This window comes from Maylandia zebra, linkage group LG9 (genome assembly GCF_041146795.1).
Source record: "Maylandia zebra isolate NMK-2024a linkage group LG9, Mzebra_GT3a, whole genome shotgun sequence".
Taxonomy (NCBI): Eukaryota; Metazoa; Chordata; class Actinopteri; order Cichliformes; family Cichlidae; genus Maylandia; species Maylandia zebra.
Window position 1 is genome coordinate 19,839,469 of NC_135175.1, and position 23,587 is coordinate 19,863,055.

Here is a 23,587-nt window from a genome sequence, read left to right on the forward strand (position 1 = left end):
TTTTCTTTTCTGACTAATTATAAAACTATGCTATCAAACCAAAATGGTGGTGTGGGCTAATCTTACTGATAACAACTGCGGTTAAAATATATATTAAATTATATGACACCGACAAGTAACAGCCTCTTGTTGAAGCCAAAAGTGAAGTGAATTATACCCTGGGTAAGCTTTCCTCGTGCCTGCCACATTTGATACCAGCGAGCAGCGCTCGCGCACAGACGCATGCGGATATCTTGCCAATTCACTGGAACCTTCCGACTCCGCTGCCATGAAAACGTTTAGCTTTAATGACGGACAATGATAAGCATGTTTACGTGATTGAAACCCCCTCCCTATTTTCCAGTCAGCAAAAGAAAGAAAAAAACGTTGACGGGCCAGCCGACTCTGGCGTTAATCTTTATGGACATGGATACTTGTTGCATGTGGTGACAGCGGCGGTACATAACAGCAAGGTAGGCAGCAGTCAAACCACTCGTTTCGCCTCGTCTTTGTTCTGTTGGCCATTTCTGCGCAGTTGTTCGGTATTTGTTTGACTTGTGTGGCGAATTTGACAGCGTGATATTGAGCCATTTCCAGAATGGGCGGGGACAGCGGGGTTACTTTCAGCGGGGCAGCCTCACAGTCCTCTGAATCACAGGATCGGTGCTCAGTGAGAAATTAAAGCTCCCTAAACTGCGCCTTTTTCTTTTAGGGTGACTGTGAATCGGTTTGTTTATTTTAGTTACGTCAAGCGGTTTATCCTTCTGTAAAATTGACAATGCGTCAAAGAGTATGAACACTTCTGAACTTTTTTAATTGAATTTGTAAAAAAGCAGCACCAAGCCACATTTTGCAATAAAGAAGACCTATGCCTGCCCCTGCACTACACTGTGATTCATTACATGTGTTGACTCACCTCAATAACATATATAAAAACGTGTTTTTACACCCAGAAATGCAGTGATCTACGTACCAGTTGTGTAAGAGACATTTGTCAAAATATCATTTGCTCAAGTTGACAGGAGCTGTACCTGAGTTTCGCTCTCATCCATTCTGCCCCAGACTGCAGTCATTTTTCTGCTTAATTATTTCCCCCTTTTTTTAACCGTGCACCGCATTTGACAGTGATGGATAACAGGTTAAAAATGGACATTTTCTCCTCACTTAGTGCATGTTGGATTGGCTCAAGTATGCATGGTGTTCTTCCCTCAGACCAAAAGTCCTTGGAAAGATTGTGTTCCCCCTCTGTTTTCCCCATTCCTGTATGATACAGTTTGTCTTCATTTTCTCATGCTTCAGAGTTTTTGTGATGTATGGCTGAATCACATCAGCAAGACAGAAGTGTAGGTTATGTCAAAGTTATGCCATCACGATTCAAATTTTGCGCTGGTAGGCCCTCTGCTAGCCCTGCACTGCTAATTAAGCAGCTCTCTGGACCTACTGTGTAAAGGCGGTGGTTCCCTGATTCCCACCAATCAGTGTCATGCGTGCAGGCTCTTGATGTTCATAATCAAGCTGAATTTCTTCACCAGTATCCTGAATTTTAGATGTTTTGTTGTATTTTAGCCTTCAGTGCACAGACATGAGCATCCATTTATTTCCAAACTTGGTTTTATTTTATTTTTATGGTTAAACATTAAACATTGTTAAACAGCATTAACATCATTTATGATGTGGTAAAAATGTTTGAACCAATACACAGTTAAACACTCAATATTTAGTTGAAGAAAAGCAGCAAATCCTCACATATGAAATAATAAAAAAGAAGTAGCATTTGGTATTTTTTGCTTCAAAATATCCTAAATAATTAAAACAATCAACCTGTTATCAAAATAGCTGCCATTCCTTTTGATTAATTGATTCATTGTTATAAGATTATTCTGTAATAGTCTTCTCATTCTGATTACGTCATTTGACAAAGCCACAGTTTAATGTTCCTTTCCGTGGACTGCCCTTCAGAAATATCATCTATTATAAGAGGGGTCTGGAACATGGTCAAAATCCACAACATTGTAAATGACATATTTATTGTGACTTGTGGTCAATACTTTTTATAGCTTTTTATATTTCATAGGGTGATCTCACATCCTCTGAATACCGTATTTTATGGACACATTTATTGAAATTGTGGAATATCTTGTTTTGTTTTGACCCAATTTCTTTTCTTTTCTGTTGTGTGTGTGTGTGTGTGTGTGTGTGTGTGTGGGGGGGGGGGGGGGGGGGGGGGGGGTGTATCCTCAGTGGCCTGAGGTGGAACAGCTGCAACCCAAAGATCTGAGTTCAGAAATCCATCACTTTTTTAAAGTGTGGCTGTGCAGTAGAAATACTGCAATGTATCATGTCTGCAGCAATGAGGAGAACAATTTTCATTCACACATGTACTAGATTCCCTACTGTACTGTACATATGCTTCACGTTTTCTTTAAGACTTGACTTCAGAGGAAAGTTCTCCAGTCTGTTCTCCTTACTTTTGAAGTTACATGCTCCTCCTATTACTGGGGCCATGCAGTCTCCCCCATGGTGTCCTTGGACAGCTCTTTGAGTGCCTGAAAATGTTGCGGACCATTAATTCTGGATTGTCTTCATCTGTTTGCATAATTTTTCCTCCGTAACCGTTTTCCTCCCTCATTTTCACAGTCTGTGCTCTCAGGTTTATATTATTCTCTTTTACATATGTTTGAGGCTTCGGCAGATTTCAGTTTTATATCATTTTTTTTCAATACCACTGACAGTTGTTAAAGTTTTACATGAGTCTGTTTTATGGTATACAGCCTGTCAGCTGTGTACTGTACACAGTATGCTTTACAGCCTCTGTGCTGATGCTGACTGTTGAAACTCTTCACCTGCCAGCAGATAGGTTTACAGATATCTTCAACAATATTTTTTGTTCTTTTATTAAAAATTTCCAGAAACATGTAAAAGCATGAGTGCAACAGAGCTGTCAGTAAACAAGCAAAAAAAAGAAGAAAAAAAAGTGGGTGTTCTCTTTAACTTTATATATTTTCTATTTTTTTCTGTTAGACTAATTTGCTGTCAGGCAGGAGGTTGTTTTTGCAACTCAGGCAGACTCCAGAAATTAATTTATCCAAATAACCAAGTCCTCCTGGGCCGTGGAGGTTGGGACACTGAAATGGCCCTGGTAGGCAAAGCCGTCTTTTGAAGTCTGGAATGTTTTGGCTGACTTAGAGCAGGCGACTGGAGTGGAGGGATCATTTTCACTGACCCATGGGATTTTTAACCATTTTCATATACCAAGAACAAAACAAAGTGAGGAAAAATGCCTGAGCTGATTTGCATTGACTTTGCTATCAAAAACCAAGGGGAAAAAATTAAGTGAGACTGATTTAGCGGGGCAGTAGATTTTCCTTCTTTTTTAAAAAAAAGTAATTTCTGGATTATGCTGGCGATGGTGTATGTTACTTCATGGCTTAAAAAGTTTGACATATATTAAAAAAAAGAAAATGTAACTTAATGTGAGATGCCTGGTTGTCATGTTTCCATTCGTTCCATTCCTTTTCAAGACTACAGACTTTTTGCTGGTGGGATTGTTCTGTGATTTATTAAAAAAAACAAAAAACAGATCTAATAACAATCACCCTTATTAATGCATTGCATTAGTGCTAATTAGGTGGTCATTTGGACCGAGGGCAGAACAAATACAGGGCACATCCTAATAATCCAAACACTTTAATTGTAAATAAATGTTCTCATTAAGAGCATGCACTGGCAGTAATTTATTATATCCATTATATGAAATCAGCAAAATAGTCACATTAATAAAATTAATTTCTGTTTTTATACTCTATCCTATTAAAGACTTTAATAACAGCACCTAAATGGTATGCTTTTATTTAACAAGCCCAAGAAAAGGGAAGTGCAGTAAACCAAGCGGCGTGGAGTAAAGGGGCACTTGAGTTTCCAGAGTAATAAATAATTCACAGGTCCTGTGTGATGAGCTGCTGAGGACAGAAATCCCTAATGACAGCTTTTTATAACCTATGACTCAGCTCCCCATTATGCTTCTGACATCCCTACATAGACCACATCCCCTCTGCTTGCCCAGTGCTCACTCTTCTCTCGCCCTCCGCTGCTTCGTCTACTGCACTGACTAAAAGGAGTTATATTACACACTACTATGTGCAGTCACTTAATGAAAGAAACTGAAATGGGAAAACATATAATTTTTTTAGAAGCTAAATGTATGTAATTCATATAGCACATCCTAATGAAATTGTTAGCATTTAATTTATTTTACTTTATGTTGGAAACGTTTTTTGTTTGTGTTTTGGGGTTTTTTGTTCTTTCCCATATGCGCTGGAGTCACTTGCTAACTTCTTGAAGTGTAATGTAACCGTATTAGTCAACTGGCCTAATTAAATCTGTATGTGTATATTTTAATCTTGTAACAGTTATTTGTTTGTGTTCACAGGAAGAGAGAAAAAAGTGTCTTTGTTGAATCAATATCTGCCTGTCTTGCTAGCTTTTTACTGAAATAGTTTGTCAAAGGATTTTAGTAAAAACAGCAGTTGTACTTGGAAATGTGTCCAAGTTCATGCGTGGTTATTCATTTCTTTCTTGTGCTTTGCTGCCTTAGGTGAATGCTGGAAGAACTAAGCTAAACTCAATACCCATTGCTACTGCTTTGTATGTGTGAGGTAAGAACCTGAATAATTGAGTTTCTCCAGTCCAACTTAGGTCTGTGACTTAAAGTGCTGCAGTGTGTGATTGGCATAATGGCACCATACCCCCCCAGGTAAGGTCAGTGCGAGCAACATCTGGCTCTATTGTGCATAATGCAGCTCCCAGTATGAAAGGCAAGGCCTCATATGGTTTTGGTTGATATCATTATTGTTATCATTTCCAAACTCCAGTTCTCACTAAGAATAGGTGGTTAATTTAGATGCAAAAAAAAAAAAAAATCCAATTACTCAGACCTGCTTGCAGTTGTCCCCAGAGTTAGTGCATGGAAATAAATCTGGTGGCCTTGATTAAGTACCTGAGAATAGAGTTAGCACAGTGCTAGTAGTTTATAGTAACACAGTGGACATGGGCAATTAAGCCCACCAAGTAATTTACAGTACTGCTTGCAGGTGGTGACCAGGTACGAGCTGGGGACCACCTCAGTAACAAATTAGATCATATAGGCAAGGAGAGTAGAGGCTCTGTAGGACTGCCAAATAAAGTAAAGCAATCAAAGATTTTAAAAAGCTTGGCACGTATTTCAAATTTGTTATGATTTTGGTTTCTTTTTTTAAAGGAACAACATAGGGCACTGGGGTTTTTTTGTCTGTGATTTTCTGGAGAATGAATGATCACTTTTATACGTTGTTGATCTTTTTACGTCAACGTGGACTGTTCTCCTCTCACTGCTGCCTATTAATTATGAAATACTGTAGACCTTTCCCATTTAATTTTACTGCTTCTTCCTGCTGAACTTGGTGTGAAAGGCTGCTGTTCTTAAATAGGTGTATAAAAGTAGGAGCGGAGCGTTTCCCGAGTACCAGCTCTCCCCACAGCATTATGTCATCAGAGTCAAAAAGGCACAGCTAAAGAAAAATAGCTTGTTTCACACATAATAGACACCTTAACACGTGGAGCAAATGGAGCGCGTACAGAGCTACTTTTCTTTCTGGTCACAGGACAGACAGTGGCCGCCTTGATAAGAAAAGCATGTTTGAATGCATCAAATTTAACACTGCAGAAAGACGTGAATTTTGGAAAAAATAATATAAATTTAAAAAAATTTTTAACTCTAGGTGAATTTGTTCAGTGATGCCTTTATGATTGTACTGTACTCTGTGTACTCTATGTAACAGTGTTGAAAACAGTGCCCTCTTCTGCCTGCTTGCCAGTGTCTGTGCTGTTTGTCCACAAACTGAATGACTTGCTGTATTCCACAGTGCTGAGATGCACTCTGTGTGGCACCTTATCTGTCATTTATCAACCTTTTGTAGAGGTAATGACTAGGCTGTTCAGCCTTGGAAAAACTTCGACTACGTTGAGCTCTACTGTCAGCATCCTGGCCTTAGTGCGGGGGGATTTCATCAAGGCCAACACAGTATGATGGCCCTGCTCCCTGTAAGTGTCCACTGCTGGGCTGGTTTCCTCAATAAGGCCATTTCACTTAACAGTCCAGTTCCCCCATGGCCCCTCTTATACTTTAGGTGTTTCATAAAACCCTCATAGTTGTATTTTTGTAGTATTTTGTGTTGTATTTTCGCAGCAGGAATAAAGTAGTAATAAAAAAACTTAGCTGCTTTAAAAAAAACTGTAAGTGATTTGCCTCTATTTTTATTTATATCTTTTAAACCTTCATAAATACATGTACATGTTTATTGCCAGTCATACCAAGCACAGTGGTTGGTGAGTAGCTTTGAAGGATGGACCATCTATTTTCATTTATGACCAACACCCTGCAAATAGTCTTAACAGCTAATTGGCATAAACTCCAATGATGTGAGCAGAACCCCAGCACCAGCAGCTGTGTGTGGTCCACAAATGCTTGCACAGCTATTTTAGAACCCCAGTCCAAAAGAAATATACAGTGTGTTCATGCTTCGCTTGCAGTGCAACTCAGAACATTTCGCCTTTTCTCCAAGCAGAGAAGTCTTATTTCTGTAATCTTCTTTAATATTGATATTTAAAGCATTCATCATGCAAGTAAGCATCAGATATATTTTTTAATGTGCATGTTCTCTTTGTAAATAAAAAAAATATCCTGAATAGTCTTATAATAATAATTGATACTTTTAATGGAACATTTCCAAAGGTATGGGTTTGTTGGATATGTTGCGGGGCTACTGAGCAATAATTAGCATTTTGGCTGCTGATGTTTAATCTCTTATTAGCCTTCAGGTGACATGAAACAGCATCGGCTTCATTCTAGCGTTTGCCATTCAGATGCAGGTTGAGTGACAGCCACAGAACAGCACGTCTCTTATGTAAACCTTCCCTCTACTGCCACGAAATTAGAGTGCCTGTTGCTACACACTGCTGCCTCCTGCTTCTGCACAAATGAGAAGTAAGCACTGTGGTTCAGAAGTTCACATTTTGGATCCATGCCGGAACTACTTAAAACCAGTGACGTTTTCAGGGAACAGGTGGTCCGGGTGACATAATTCTGGCTTACTGTTATGATCCCTAGAAATTAGGTCCTGATACGCTGCCAGAAGGGTTATTACGCTGTCATTTTCTATAAGTTTTAGTGTATCTGTCTTGTTATTAATGGAAAAATATATGAATGCAAAGATATTGATACAAAATACTTCTTTGCAACTGCTTATATGCTTAAAGATATTAAATATCTCTACAGATAATTTGCGTACATGTCAGACATTAACACCCATCTTTTACATGTCTCAAAGCTTGGCTAAGAAAGCTATTTATTCTCATCCACTGTTAACTACTGGCACATATGCGTTAGAGTGGAATGCCATTCAGAATGCAGAAAATATATTTAGTTCTTGCCAACAGACAGCAAAAGGCACCAGTGGGTCTAGCCCCTGTGTGAGAACAGTTATTTCTGTCACAGTATGGACTTTCAATTACTGTAATCCGCTCCTTAAAGAACATTGATATGATTGATAAGATATGAATTTCAGCACATATTGTAAGTCAGTGGTGTCTAAAATCATAATGTAATGATTTGCAAATCATTTAAACTCTAGTATATTTAATTCATAGAATAAAGGCTATGTGTCATATACTGAAACTGAGATTTTTTTAAAATACATGTGCTGTTGTTGCAGAACAGTGCATTTAGGTGCAGCCCTCGCCACTTTTATGCAGACATAGTGGGTGCAAGAGAGAGAAAGAATAAAAGAATAAGACACATCTCCCTGAGCTCGACAGGTGGGTTGCTGGGCCTGCATTTCAGAAAAACTTGGAAAAAAGGCATGTTTAACATTGTTTTGCATCGCTGCTTCTCTCAGCATTGTCTATTCTACATCTACGTGTTCAGGAGCTGTAGTTGCTGTAGTTTTGAAAGCTATAGCCTTTCTTCCTTCATACAGGATTCCAGCTGCTTTACATTTCAAAGGATCATTTTTTGTAGTTTTTTACTTCATCATCTGCCCGATGTTTTCTCTGGATTACACGTCTAATCTTCAGGCATGCCAATTTAGACTTAACCCAGACAATTTTACAATGGAACCATGCAAATTTAATATGCATTGAATGGGTTTGGCAGTGTCTTGCTAAAATGCGCAAGGTCTTGCAAAAAACATTGCCTGGTTGACACTAAACCACTCTTTATTGCTTTAATGGTGCCTTCACAGATATGTGGTTACCCATGTGCACTAAGCACTACCATATTATCACAGTTACTTTGCATTTATTACAAAACAGATGTTCCCTGTTTGTTTTGTCTCAGTCCATCTTAAAGAAGCTCAGACCCACAGAATGCAGCAACATTTCTTGATTTTATTTCTGTGTTTCTTTTTTAATTTGCCTCACACAGTTTTAACTTGGAATGAACTGTGTTCACTGGCAATGTTTTTAGTTATGACATTTATCACCGGTTGGAATTTTTATGTTCTGTTTTTGATTTTTATTTATTTATTTTTTATTAAATAGAGGATTTAGATCATTTAATTTGGTAGTGTTTATTTATTTTCGGATGCAAGGTTGGCAAATTTTTATTTTTACATGATGGTTATCCGTTACACTGGCTTCTTGGGTGTTAGTCTAGGATATTGTGGAGTGAATATTTTGGGACATTAGAGCGTATTGTACCCTTTGGCTTTGTTGCTATCTGCATGCCTGCTTTTGGTTTGATACAAAATGACTGCATTAGAGAGATTTTAACAGTCTGACAGATCTAAGTTATTATTTTGAGTTTCTGTAAGCCCATTAATAGGTAGGCACTTATGGACGGTGGAAATACCCCACAGCTGCAGTCTGGCTGTTGCTCCATATGTTTCCCCCAGAAGAGCCTCAAACTTCAGTGTTGCACAGACATGTGTCCAGCAAACAGTAATACAAAGAGAAACAGATGTCTTGTTTTTAGTCACAATCAAATTAATAGAAAACATAGTTAGAAATCAGCTAGTATTTTCCATGCAGATGTGTAGTAATCCTTAATGTTTAATTTATTATTGATATGCATGTTTACATGTAACTCCATGGTGTTACATGTAAACATTTTATTTCAGGACACACTGTGAGGTCTGATAATTGGAGGTTTTATCTAAAACCAAGTCTACCAACAAAGTCAGGTGATTCAACAAGGGTTAAATGAGAACAACGCCCTGATAAGTGAATTACTTTCCTGGTATGAACACACAACAGTATTGTCCAAAAGCCCTCTGTTTATATTAGGAAACTATTGACCAGCTCAGCCAAACACTACCTATCCTGTTTAATTAGTAAGTAATTCCTGCAAAGTTGTCTTATACAAACAGTACAGAGCAGTGTGAATGGTTGCTGAGTGGTAAAGTGCTGCCTTCGTTAGAAAGGCAAATAACTGTTGGGTTGAGTTGTGTAAATATTTTAGAACCGAGCTGCACAACTGACTATTGCCCATCAGTGCAGTTGTGTATGTAACACCAAGCCCTATGGCCACTCATGTATAAAAATACTGTTTTATGGATGATTAAGCATGTTAAAGACAACACTGCTGTGTAATACTACAAAATACACTGTTTTTCCTTATGAAATTTTCCAGAGTTGCCTATTGTAACCAGTTTGTAAACCTTTTTGATCAGGGAAATAATAAAAACAATTTTGTTTTTGTCCAGGTTTTCACAGGCTCATTAATAAGTATTTTCAAGCATAACCTGATTAATGTACCTCATTAATGCCCAAATGACTGCAAAGTGATGATTCATTCATTTGCTAATTGTTTGTTTAATTAATTCTCATGTTAGCTTTAAGCACGAGATAACTCTGATATTAAAAAGCAAATTTATGCCTTCCTTGTACAGACCTTTAAGACCACTTTGCAATCATCTGGATATTAATAGTAGTAGGAAACAACGTCCTTGCTGCAAGTCAGACTGAATATTGGATTAACTTTATTATGATTAAGAAAACAATCTTGCATGATGGCAAATGAAAAAAGCTTAAAATAAACATGCAGCTAATAGCTGACATTACCACCATGGAGCCATTTATTTAATAAACTGTAATGAATAACCTGAGCAGACACTTCATTGGTGTCCGTGGCTCTGCATTATTGAAGTAATTCACTAACGATAATCCATATGCAAATGAGGATTATATAAATGAAAACTTAGATATGCTGTATTTGTTTCTCAGAGCAGATAACTGTGTCCTCATCTCTGAAAAATAATCCATGAGGTTTGACTAAAATAATCAAAAATAAGTTCTTTGGTCATTATTCTGATTTGCTACCATGAGTGAACAATACCTTTACCTTCTTTCAGTACTCAAACTTTTTAAATGTCCTAGAGGAGTTCTTGTTCGAGTCCCAAACCTACTGAGATCTCTAATGAAGGCTTTACCTTCCAGGCAAGCATATTTCTCCAAATGACAGTAATTTACATATGATGTATTTAGAGAAGGAGAGGGCAGGCTAATTCCATTTGGAGAGTTTCCTTTGTTTTAGGAGTCATTAGCAGCTAGCTCAAATCTAATTTTTACAATTTCATCAGGCCATCTTGGAAAGCCTCTGTGAGCTCATCAGAGAGGAGCATTTATTGCTAAGTGTTCTCTATTGCATTAGCACACAATAAAGCGGCCAGGGACTGCTACAGACGTTTATGGGGAATCCAGTTAACACTCTGGCAATTCGTTTTTTATTGGGACACAATCAATTTTTATTCATTTTAAAGCCAGAATGCTTTCTTTCATTGTGTGCCTACCCCAGCTTATTATCCCCTAAACTAATTACTCAGTTGTTTTCACAAAATGCTAATATTTATGTTAAAGATTTCCTCTTTTAAATTCAGACATGGCGTGCATATACATGCACTTCCCGCTAAGCTTTAAGCATAGTAATTGCATTCATTTAATTTGTGTAAGTCCTATTTTAAAGTATTACAGTATTAATCATTGAATCTGGCCCCTGGGTCAAATCTGGCACTCGGAGTCATTTGGTCCATCTTGGAATTTGAATTTTACCATTTTTAAACTGCAACAAAACTTGTACTAGCAGAAATGTGTGCATGTAGTGGACATACCAGGGGGGTTGAAACACGTTTTGCCAATATTACATATTCCATAATTATAATTAAACCAGAAGGAATTTCAGTTTATTTGCTAGGAAGACACTCTGCCCTGGCTTTGGCAAAAGCAAAATAAAATCATATTTTCACCACTCCTTACTAAAACCTATCCGACATTATTTTGCCAAACTCTGAGTGACTCTGTATGGTTTCTTTTAAAGGGACTCTTTAGCTTTTTCAGTGCCCAATGTGATCTCTGCATAATTAGAAACCAAGCTATACTTTTTAAGAGTCGCTATTTCTATCCTTGATTTATGTTGATTTTCCACCATGACTTCAAATGGTATCCTTAATCACAGACAAGTCAAGCCCTATCAGATAGACATGAATGTGACTCTACCATACATATTTATGCAGTATATTGTATTTAAAATTAAAGGTACTATTTGCTTTACTGGTTGTTGGGTTGCTGTTTGTGGTGTGAGCTAGATGAGTACGTCATCATTGATAATGTTTTGTGATCAGTGCAGTATAATAATTAGATGCCTGAGTGTTCCAGAAGTCGAGACGAGCATGGACCCCTCTTCCTCTGCAGTAGTCTTTTCTCTTGTTTACCAAGACCATCTTTAAAGGCTCCCATTTGATGCTGATATTGTTTGTATCAGGTGTATATCTTGCACCTTTCAACTTTTTGTACCGAAGCAATCTTACCTCGTCGTCCTTGATCCACCACTGCTTTCCCATCAGTAAAATGCACAGACACAACTAGAGAATATCCATAGCTGCTATTAATGTGTATGTGTTTGCAACTGTTTTACTTTCTATGTGTGTGCACGGATATTCTTTTCTTTCAGTTTTGGGATTTGTTCTGCAGTGGCCTCTGGAATGCTTTCAACACATTGATGAGATGACAAGTTATCATTGATCTGTCCTTACTTAGTGGGATCTATTAAATAATGTATGGGCTCCCGTGCATTACCAGGACAATCTCCTGTCCTCGACCCATTAGAGGAGTAGGGCATGGGGCCCTAGTGGCTCAGGGCCCTCAGAGGTCCTTGGGCTTTCATTTAATTAAATTATCCTATAATGAAAACTCCCATAAGGAGATTAATTTTAATTATTTATCAGCGGCCGATTTGAGGGAGAGGCTGCATTAATAATGCATGAAAGGGCTAAACATTTTTCAATTCATCACCTTTTCCTTTTGTTAAAGGTGCAATTTATTAAGTGCTCTGCAGCTGCTAGAGATATTGGTGGTGGAGATGTGGACAGCCAGTCCCAGAGGTCAGTCAAAGGGGCTGCTCAAGTGCTCAAATGTCATTTGATAATGTTCATATTTATTGGTCAATTAATATCCCTAAAATTCTTCTGTAGTATTAAGTATTGTACTAGTGTCTTTGCATGCATTTGTACGTGTTTTGAAAGATTTATCCACACTGTGAAAAAGAAAGTAACACTTTTCCTTTCCTCAAATATACAGTAATGTTTTCCTCTGTTTCTCAAAGCTTGATGGATTTTATATTAATACCTAAGGCAAGGAAGTAATCAAAATTATGCCGGTAGTTCTCTGTTGATGTTTGTATATCTCCATCAGATTGGCATGTTGATTCCCCTTGTGTGAGCACATTAGAACGCTTTGGTGTCTGGCCAACAGAATAGGGGAAGATTGTCGACTGTCGCACTGTGTGAAACTGTAATTAGCTGGCTTGGTAATGTACTTATTTGGGTCCCCCGGCTGCAGAGATAGCAGCACAGTTGAGAGCTGTAAGATGATACATTGCTGAAAACAGCTGCCTTTTTGTGTTATAAATGAACAAAATCCACATTTTGCTAAGTTTTGTATCACGGGAACATACAGGCAGACAAAGTGGCAGAAGTGGCTCAAGGCAGGAGACAAGAATGTCATTGGGATGGTGAGCGGGGTGCATTTATCAGCCTTCATCAATAGTTAATAAATAATTCAGGCAGAGTCTGGGGCTTCTTTAGGGCAGGGTTTCAGCTAGCTTGTAATTTTGTAAATTGCATAGTCATCATGCAATGGATGGGCCAGGCTCCTCTGAGAGCTACAGCTGTGAATCTAGAGCTGTATTTATACATGCACTGCAGCCCCAAATCTTTCTAGAATCACAGAGCTGAATGTCAAAATGCTAATGTCCAAATCTTGTAGAGTATGTGCTTCAGGTAACTGTCCATGTCTGCCCAGATACAACCTAAACCACATGGAGTAATTTCATTGGGAAGAATGCAAATAATGAGGGATATCTTCCATTGTTTGCAACATGTGAGAAAGTGCAAATTTGGATGATGTGTAGATTAGATTCTCCTGAAATGGTCCAGAGTTCATGTCTTTTGAAGATGCAAGAGAAAGATAGTGTTAACCAACTTTGTGTCAAAAATACCTACATTTTAAAGGTTTTGTTGCCCTCAGTATATCTAAACTAGAATGAATTTCTAGACGTAACTATAGATAAAAGTTTGACACTCAGTACTTTGGGTTGAAATTTTCCCAAAGCAGATCCACAGTTTGCCACATAAGCTTGGCTACAGCATGAACAATTTAAATCAATATTCAGAAAGTTGCTTTTTGTTAAATCATTCTCCCATCTTTAGACAAACTTCCACCAGATACTTGCACCAGCTCGCACCAGAATAAACAGGCATTTCTTCCCATTGTGAGTTGTTCAAATTGTCTTAGCCCAGGTGCGGCTTTAACAGAACAGTCCATGCCCATTGAATGACCAAAGCCTTCAATTACTCAAAGTCAGCCTTCTGATACTCCTCCTTCAACAAAATAGGCCTTCTAATTGCCCCGACAGGTATTACCAGTTCTGCAACCAATAGCACACTGTTCTTCCACATTGTTTCCTAGGCAACTGGAAGTTTTGTGACCTATAAAAAGTTGCTACTCCTGTAACTGATCCGAGCCTTTGCGGTTGTTTGTTTCCATGGTAGGCTGCTGAGCTATTTATATGTCTGTTTAGTTGGTAGTAGTAGGCAGAGAAAGTTTTGCTAGCAGTTTTATTCATTTATTTATTTTAGGCAAAGTTTATGTTGGTGTTGATAGTCTGAGAGTTGACATGTGTTTAAGAACAAAAAAACACCTGGGGCTTCAGCAACTGAGTCACAAAGTTGAGAGGAAGAAGGCTTAACATTCTCATCCCGGTTTTCCCTCTGTATGCTCCTTATAACAAATAGTGTTTATTTTGGAGTCAGAGGCAAAGTCCCGGTCGGCCAGAATTTCTTTGTTGTGGCTTTGTTAGCAAAGACATGCAGATCTGCTGGTATTGATGAATCATGTGTTCATCATCAGAGGTTACTAGCAGTTCATCACACTTTCCCCTTGTGATGTTTGACTATCAAAAGGTTTATCAGGGATTCCTCATTATTAAAGTGATAATTTATCTCTGATTCACAGGTTTGAAAAGGTATATTATTTTTCAAAGGTGCCATGTACAGAGTTCAAGGAGAGATCTCCCTGAAGGTATTTGGCAGCTGTAGCAAGCTGAACTCCAGTTTTACTCTTGTCTCTTTCACTCCCTTTACACAGCATGCAAAAAACACTATAATATCACTTGTTAGAGAAGTGTACCACCATTTTTCTTAGTTTTGTTTCAACTCACAGAGACATTTACACAGATCAGCCACGAAATGTACTGTCCCAGACATTTGTGCAGACCAGCACGCACCTATGGCAGCAGGCTCCCTCTGTGCTACAGTACACCCAGCATATCTGTTCAAAGACAACTCAAGGAGTACAAACGAGAGCTGAAGCTTCAAACTCTACTGATCCCGTTCTGTTCAAACATTGTTACGGAACAAGCATGATCCACCAAGGCCCCCCCACCTCCACTTTTCTCCCACTGCAGCTCACAGTACCCAAAAGATTTGGTGCCAGTGTCCTTGTGTCAGACACAACAATACAATTGCAGAGGTCCTTTGTTTATGTCCGCTACGGGTCAAAGAACTTTTGATGGCACGAAGGAGACCTAAACAATAGTAGACAAGTCCTGTTAATCCTGTGGCTGTGAATATTGTACAGTTGTTTGCTTTATATGCATGTTGTTGCAAATTTTTTTTTATGCCTGTGACAGCATTTCTTTTTTTTAAATCAGTTCATCATCTGTAGCATTGTCATTTAGATTACATATATGCAATGCAAAAATAAGACTGCTACTTGGTCACTTATTTTGAGATCTCATAAGAGTGGGAGGATATTTGTTAGATGGATGTTTACACCAGGTGAATTATCAATAGGAATTCATGTAGGTTATAGTCTCAATACATTAATTCAACTAACAATCAACTACTGCCATCTTTAAAGCCTTTTACACTGCGTTAATCTGACCTGGCAAAACATTTCCAGGTACTGCACACTTTTAATGCCATTCTTTTGGTTACATGTCTGCTGTAGCTGGTTTGTTGCTTTACGATTTAAATCCAGCTGTTACTTCACAGTCTGAGTCATTTGCATAAGAGAAAACTTGGCACAGGCAAACAGGCAGACACCAAATCTATTCTTTTCTGCAAGAATTATCTTTTTACCCTTACCTTCTGCCTGCAACAATGTTTTGTTTTTTTTTTTAATTAAAGACTGGCAATAGGATTGCGGTGTTACTGTACTTAAGTTGATGCTAAAATACACAGAAATACTGCACACTAACACGAGCCATATTGACAGAGAAAAGCGTAAATTCTGAGATTGTTTTTCTTTAAATCAGTTATACCAAAAAAAAAAAGAAAAAAAAAGAGAGACAGAGAACATATTTTCTCACAAGCACAAAGGGAGAGTGTTCTGAGTGGAGTGCATTGCAAATTCCATTTCCTCATAAGGGAAGTCACCTTTTAGAGGGGCCACTGCTGCTCTGAACACATCAAGAGGAAACAAACATGGCATATCATTGACTTTTAATGATTTCATTCACAGTGTCTGTAGAAAATGCACTGCATCTCAACTCTTTACTGACTTTTCAGTAAATTATGTATTCGTTGATTCCTCTTGGTTTAAACTGTTAGCGCTTCTCCTGGCGGTGCCATCTTTGTTTTTTCATATGTAAAGTAACTTAGACAGCTCTTCCTGTCTACTGGATATTGATAGTGCAGCAGTAGTACTCTAAGAAAAACAATAAATGAAAGGCTGTCTCCCTTACTCGTGATGGCTGCAGCAACAAGTACCAGACACATGCACAGAAGTCACCTAGAAGTACTTTGAGGGGATATATTAGTAGAAGAGTCAGTGCTCCTCCTGCATTGTCTGAAACTATAATTAATGCATTGCTTATTTTGAAAATCTGGAAATATTTCACTAGCTAGCTGCTGTTTGTTAACTGTATTCACAACTTTATTGTGGAGCTCAGTGTGTTTCTTGCTCCTGTATAAAATAAATGAATAATCTACGCATCAGCCGGCCGACGTGCAGAGTATGCAGATAAACCCAGCTGTTAAATGTGTCGAGGAGTTAAAAATTACTGAAAGCTGGTGTCCAGTGGCGGTGCTCATTCATCACTGGAAATACCCAAGCTATGTTTGCGTGCACTTGTTTCTTTGCGAACAAATGTGGATGTAGGCTAAATATAAGTTATTGTCCGGTCTGTGCTATTTCTGTTTATTTGGGACAAATACCTGATTGATAATGCCCCTGGCTTAAATCCTCATCTGTGCTCTTGTATCATCCCTTGGCAAATATGGCACTGCAACTTGAATGTGGAAGCATTTTCTGTTAGTAAGACAAACCGCTGGCTTGCACAGCAGTGCCTCTTTTGTAACTGTATTTAGTCACTGAGGAGAATGGCACAGACCCAATCCAAGTGTCTTTCATCTGGCCAATTCAAACAGACGTTTGACCCCAGACATTTGCCTAATGTGTTTTTGTTATGTGGACTCCTGGCTTCACAAATGTCACAGTGGTTGGACTAGTGGGGGTTTGGTAAGTGAGTCAGAGAGGAGGACAGAGTTTGCCTGGAGGGGTGGGTTTGAGAGGCAGCAGTTATGTCTATAATGTCTGCATTTTGCACTCTAACCAATTGGGAGTTGGTTGGTGGTGAACATAAGTTCCACTGATGACCTGCCCCCCCCCCCCCGCCTCCTTGCGGGCCAGACCCACTGCAAGCCTGTTGATCAGTGGCCTGGCCTCTAGTGCTTTGCTGACCTGGGCAGCTGGGGAAGAGACGGGGAGTGCCACATTTCTGGCCGCCTGGGTTGCACAAGTCAGAAGTCTGTCCGAGACAGTTGGGGCAACCCTGACAAATGCTGCCATTAAAGGGGTGGTGAAAATTTATTACCAAACATATTGGTATTTTAGGGTGCAGCTAATTTAGATTTAGTAGTGTTGCTGTGAGGCTGTATAGTTAAACCAGAATGCTAGAGAAATTCTAAAGTCTTACTCTTCATTATCACAACAGTTATTAATATCTGCTAAACCTACTGAGGAAGAACCCTCTTTACACTCAGATTTGTTTCTGTGCTTGATTGCAAATTTTAAAATGATGTGACAGCTATAAGCAGATCCCACAATTTGTTATATCAAGTGAAAATGTGCTTTTGTGTGCATTGCCAAAGAATTGCTGCTGAATGACAAAAATGTGCCACTTCAATATGTTTTGATTCCTTTTTCTGATTGTTATTGCATTTGCGGGGAAGGCATCTGAAAGCAGTTATCCACTGTGTAACTTTTTTACATTAAATTATGAAACTTTTTTGGGTTTTGGTAAAAGCTGATGGCGAACGAGGGCCTTCTATTTTAAGTTGATTTCAGACTACTGAGGCTTGGCAAAATTATATCGATAAAAAAGACAAGCGACTGCAGAGGGTGAAATTGTTTTTCCCTGCTTTCATAATGGAGCCGTTTATGAGTAACATGAGCACAATAAAGAAACAAATACAAAAATAGCCGTTTCATCATTTTTTAAAATTATATTTCAATGCTATTATGAAGGGTTGTTAGGGTATAAACAGCTTAGATAAAGTGTACCTGTTTCGTGGTTAATAATTTCTCCGTAAAGCCATGCAAGATCAGTTTTCAATGCGAACTTTGTTTCTAATATGGACAGCAACATATAGATCACATTCATGACTAGAATAAGCAGTTTAGAATATATCCGTCTCTAAAATTTTATAGCCTTATATTTCAGTGTTTTTAGCTTTAGAGATTGTGATAAGAGCAAACTATAGATCATACTGTCATAGCATACCATTGGGTTGCACGAGCATTAAAGCTGGAGAACATGTTGATGTTCCTACTCATCAATTCGTAATTACATAAGTTCCCAGTATTCATAGGTTGGACTATACTCTTCTTTAATCTAGTTTTTGTTCTTGTACAGACATCTATAAAATGTTTCACTGAATTTTGCAAAATATGTCCACCGAAAGATGAAAACAACATCAATTACACAAATAGGTATGGTAAAGCTTTTTCTTGCATGTTCATATATGTTAATGTCAGCTGCAAAATGTGTGTCTATATTTGCAAGGAAAGTTAGGTCATTGTTAAGCCAAATTCCAAGAGAGATAAATCAAAAATCCACATTTCACTTACTTATTAGAACAAATGTTCTATTAAAGATTTCTTTATCTTTCAGCAGGACGTATATTATGTATGTAATGCCCACAGTGATAGCTTACTTCCAGCCCTAGCAATGTCTTATTCTGAGTAATAGGTCTCTGAAGTGTGCTTGTTTGGCTTTTTTGGGGCCATTGGAGACCAATAAAGTATCTGTCTGAGGATTTTCAGGGTTCCTTATAGACTTTCCCCAGGTGTGCTTCACTGGTCATAAACTACACTTGTCTCTTATGGCGTATTCATGGACAAATGTGTCCATGGAGAGTTTTTAACTACATGCCAGTTAGCAAGCACCGGGGCAACTACAAAATATAGTAACTGCTTTTGTAAATTCTTAAATCTGAATAAGATTGAGTTAAGTATAGATATTTCATATATATTTCATAAAAAAAAAAACACCCAGCACGCCCCTGCGGGCGGTTTATCCTTCAAGCTCGGGTCCTCTACCAGAGGCCTGGGAGCTTGAGGGTCCTGCGCAGTATCTTAGCTGTTCCCAGGACTGCGCTCTTCTGGACAGAGATCTCCGATGTTGTTCCCGGGATCTGCTGGAGCCACTCGCCTAGCTTATATGTATATATATATATATATATATATATATATATATATATATATATATATATATAGTGTGTGTGTGTGTGTTTTTCTTAAATGGCATTTTCTCATAATTCAAAACATGTTTCTTGTGTTTTATTTGGAATCAAGATGACTGCAACACTAAGGTCACTCTGTTCATTTAATTTTGTGACGTCCACTGAGGTTAACCATTTCCTTTGTTCCTTGCTTTCTGGAGAAAAGTGCTAGTGTATTTTCATGTCGAGGTATGCTGTGTTTACTTTTATCGCTGCTCCTCAGCGAGCCAATCCAACCTGATGTTTGTTTATAAGGAATTCAGGCTTCACTAAGAACTTTCATTCACCACTTGAAAGCACTTGAGTTGCTACTAATTTACCTTGAGGGATTTCAAAATTATCTGTCTGCACTGTCAAAATCTTTTTTGTGGTGGCAGCTTATCATCATCAAAGATTCTCTTTGGATTTAATGAAAAGCCTGTTAGATGGGCAAATGTTATATTCTGTTTACTTGAATACTGGATGCAGAAAGACATTTTGAAATGTGTTAACATGTTTTTGGTCATCAAAACGACATTGGTTTGCTTTTTGTTTTTGCTTCGAGTGCTGGAGTTGTCATTGTTGCTAGGAAAGTTGCTTTTAAGTCTACTATTACAGAGTTCAGAAGAAAATCCATGCACTCGAAGAGAGAAGGAGTGGAATGGTATTGAAAGTGATCTTGTATTTCCCTTGGTCATCAGACTACTCTTTCTTTACCAAGGATATGTCGCTCTGTGTTGCTTTGTTTTGAACAGGAAACTTTACACATTGAACAGCTCAGGAATATCCAGCAACTAGCACTTACCAAGCTCCCTGACAAATTGCGATCCGGCAAACTTCACGTCACACTTGGGTCAGGGGCAAAGTTAGGAGTGGGAGGTTTGTATAGTTAAGGGTTTTTTTTTGTATTTTCTCCATAGTTAAAAGGTGAACACTTCACCCGGTAATGTCTGTATAAATATATAAAACTGTTATTTTATCCAAAGTTATCCCAAGTTCAGATTTCTCTTCTTGGGGGATGGTTTTGAATGTAATGCTTTGCTGAGACGTATGTCAAAAAAGGAACTTGATCCTCCAACGTGTGACATTGTGCAAACACTCTAGTAGTTCTACCCAAACAAGTTTGCAGCATATGCATATGAAAATATTGCAACTGTGTCACCGGGGTGTTAGCATTTTGTTTCATCTGGACCACTTGATCCCTTGTCACACCGTTCCTGCTCCCTTCACACTGTTTATATATTCTTTGTCAAGTTAGGTAAACTCACTTTACTGAGATGTTCTCCTTTGTGGAACAACAGAGTAAAAAAATTGCCACAATTACTTGAGTTAGATCTATGTTAACTCTTAATTCTTTATCTGAAAAACTGCATCAGCCAGTTGGAATTGAAGTCTCTCTTTCCATGTGTGCAAGAAGCTGAGTGGATAACCTATTGGCAGTGGAGGACAGTGCAGATCTCTCCTCACTCTAAATTGCAGTTAGGCATCCCTGCAGCCCCTCATGAAGACCATTGAGTCCCATCAAGATAATCCTTAATAAAGAACGGCTTCGCATTTAATCTTAGCTCTCTTCTCAAATTTCTTACTTGATATAGTTTTTGGCAAGTGGTGTTTTAGCGCTGATGTCAGTCGAACAGTATCAGTGCATCTTTTGTTAAGCTTCCATCTGGCAGATGTAGAGGCACTCTTAGTTTTTACAGTTCCACAAACGATTATTTTATTGCTCTAATCTGCAAGTTTTTTTTTACTTTGAATATGTTGAGTCCCCCTAACTGCGATAGTGTATCGTTGCTCTTTTTGATTCTGTGCAAAACTTCAGTTTTAAAACTCATAATATTGACAATTCACTTCGAAGTTCAATCTGCTATTTTCCGTAAGATAATTTTCATTTATTGACCTTAAATTTAATACTCCGTGACATGAACATAGTAGTTTAGCAGTAAAACTGCTAGATTGATTGAAACTTCGATTCACAACATTCAGATGCAGGATGCATGCAAGAGTGTAAGAGGAAAATCTGAGTTTAATCAATGAGACATAAACAACTCTGGATAATTATACTGTACAATTTGAAAATAACTCACTTGCAAAATTACATCTCAATCTAATTTTACACAGCCACTTAAAACGGAGAGTCACTGAATGAATGTAGTATCTTAATTGGCATGTGTACCCGTCTGCTATTAGAACTAGTTACTTGAGAGCCCCCAAGCATCTATTAGTCAATTTAGCTATTAAGAATCTGTTCAATGTGCAATATATTTCGTGATCTGATATTGCAATGTGATCCTGTGGATTTACCTGTGGGCTGAGGGTTTGGAAAGGCAGGCAGCGCTTGCATTTCAGGCACGTCCACATTATTACTGCACTGTGTTTAAATCAGGAGTAGTGCAGCCCGGATCTATTTCTGTCAGCTCCTCGTTGACTACTGCTACACAGAGGCCGGTTGGTGGTGACCTGCTTTCAGTATGGGCCTTGAACACTACAGCTGATCAGGTGCAAACTGATTAACTCATTTTCATTAATATTAAATAAATACTATCATAATCATATAGATTTGAACGTGCTCTTTCGGTGACATGTGTGACATTATTTAATTTCTTATCATCACCAACTGACTGGGAGTTAACAAGATCTTCAAGTAGCACACAAAAAGCCCAGCCACTAACACAGCACGCTATTCTTCTGGCAGTGGGTGTTCTTTTTCTCTCACCACCTCTTTACCATAGTAAATGTATGGTTTCCTCTTTCTTGGTAATCATTTGTCAGTACTACAGTTGGTATTTAACCCACAGCTTTATTTTGTGGAAATTAAACATATTTTAAACGGTTCATTGATATCTCAGCCATTATTTACACAGACTTGATATTCTTGAAAAAAAAAAAATGTCATGACACATTGAAGCAAAATCTGTACACGCCTCATCACCAGCCTGAATAAATCACCAGTTCAAGCTCATCAGTAGCAGCGTGGCCTTGTGTTGCTGCTTTGCGCAGTTGAAATAATAACCTGGAGCAGACAGAAGGCAGTCATTACCTTGCACACAGATGCCGTGTGTATGGGTTGACGGAGGACTTCCACTAGAGTGCTGTGGAGATGAACAGAGCCGAGTTTCTTGGCCGCTTTTAAAACCTCTGGCTTCCCATCACCTTAGCTAATGACCTAGCCCCTTGTTTACTCTCTGAAGTCCTTCTGTGACAGAAAGAAATCCAGCAATGACCCAAGGCTCACAGGAGAAAGAAAAAAATGTGGTTTGTGGTGGAAAAAAAAGAGCATAACAAAAACAACAGAGAAAGGGGGGAGAAGAAAAGTGTGAGCCCTGAGGGTTGTGAGCAGAGCAGTGGACAGACAGGGCAGTGGAGAGATCAGCCTTTTCATTGTCTTAGTCTCCACTGATACAATCTGGAGAGGACTCTATTGCTTAAAGCTTTGAGTTAATGACATATGGGAAGCTGGTGTGAGGCACAACTCCCCCGTGCCTCCTCCAGACCCAAAGTCTTCCTGTGAGAGCACCGAGCAACTTTTCTGCTTTTTCAAACGGCAGCAGCCTCCCTCTCCTTCCCTCATTCACTGCCTTTTTTCCTCCCTCCCTCCCTCTCCCTTGCTCTCGCTCACTCTCTCTCTTTTTTTCCCTCTTCCTCAGACACTCACTAGTCACTGCCTGAAGCAGTAATCGGACAACTCTCTTTCTCAATGGGACTGAGTCTCCTGAGATACCGCGTGGGGCTCAATGGGTTCCAACACCTAAAATGAAAAAGAAAAAAGTAGTTTTGTAGTTTACATTTATTGTGCTACAGGTTCTACGGACAGCTGAGACGTGTTTTAGAAAGTTTGCCACCCGCTCTGCTGGACTGAACGATCTTTCTCAAGAAGATTTTTTTTTAAGGAAGATAAAGAAGGGATAAACACACAGTGATTCAACCATAATTCTAGTGAGTATGACTTTAATTTCTGTGCGATAATTATTTGACATTCTGGTTTACTAACTGTCTTGACATGATCAGTATTTCTTGAGTCTTATAGTGTGTGTGAAAGTTTGTCTTATTTCATACATTTCTGTCAGTGTTTAAGCAAGCATATAATACTCAATTAAAGCATTAATGTCAGCAGAAAGAGTGACAATTATGACTGACATTATCTTTTAAAACAGCACCTATGACAACCCTTAATTTTGCAATTTAAGAAATGTAATACTTGAGTGCATCTTACAAAAATAATGGTAAACAAACTCAAAAGTAAGGCTTTAAATTTCACGCGGTAGCTGCAGTTTATTAATGATAAAGATAGATAGCAAAAGTATTTAATTATATTTTAC

The 23,587-nt window shown here is 38.5% G+C and overlaps 1 protein-coding gene across 9 annotated transcripts in view; it reads left to right on the forward strand.

Moving 5' to 3' along the window:
• Nucleotides 1-205: 205 nt before the first annotated feature.
• The window catches only part of eya1 (EYA transcriptional coactivator and phosphatase 1), a 62,861-nt gene continuing 39,479 nt past the window's right edge, over nt 206-23,587 (forward strand). For 2 of the 9 annotated variants that reach the window (XM_076888124.1, XM_076888127.1), the window contains exon 1: nt 22,855-23,204. The gene's annotated coding sequence lies outside the window, so the exon portion shown is untranslated. Of the gene's footprint in view, nt 453-22,850; nt 23,205-23,587 lie in introns of those variants that run through there. The other 7 variants (XM_004546623.3, XM_012917865.3, XM_076888123.1 and 4 more) reach the window with 7 other exon arrangements.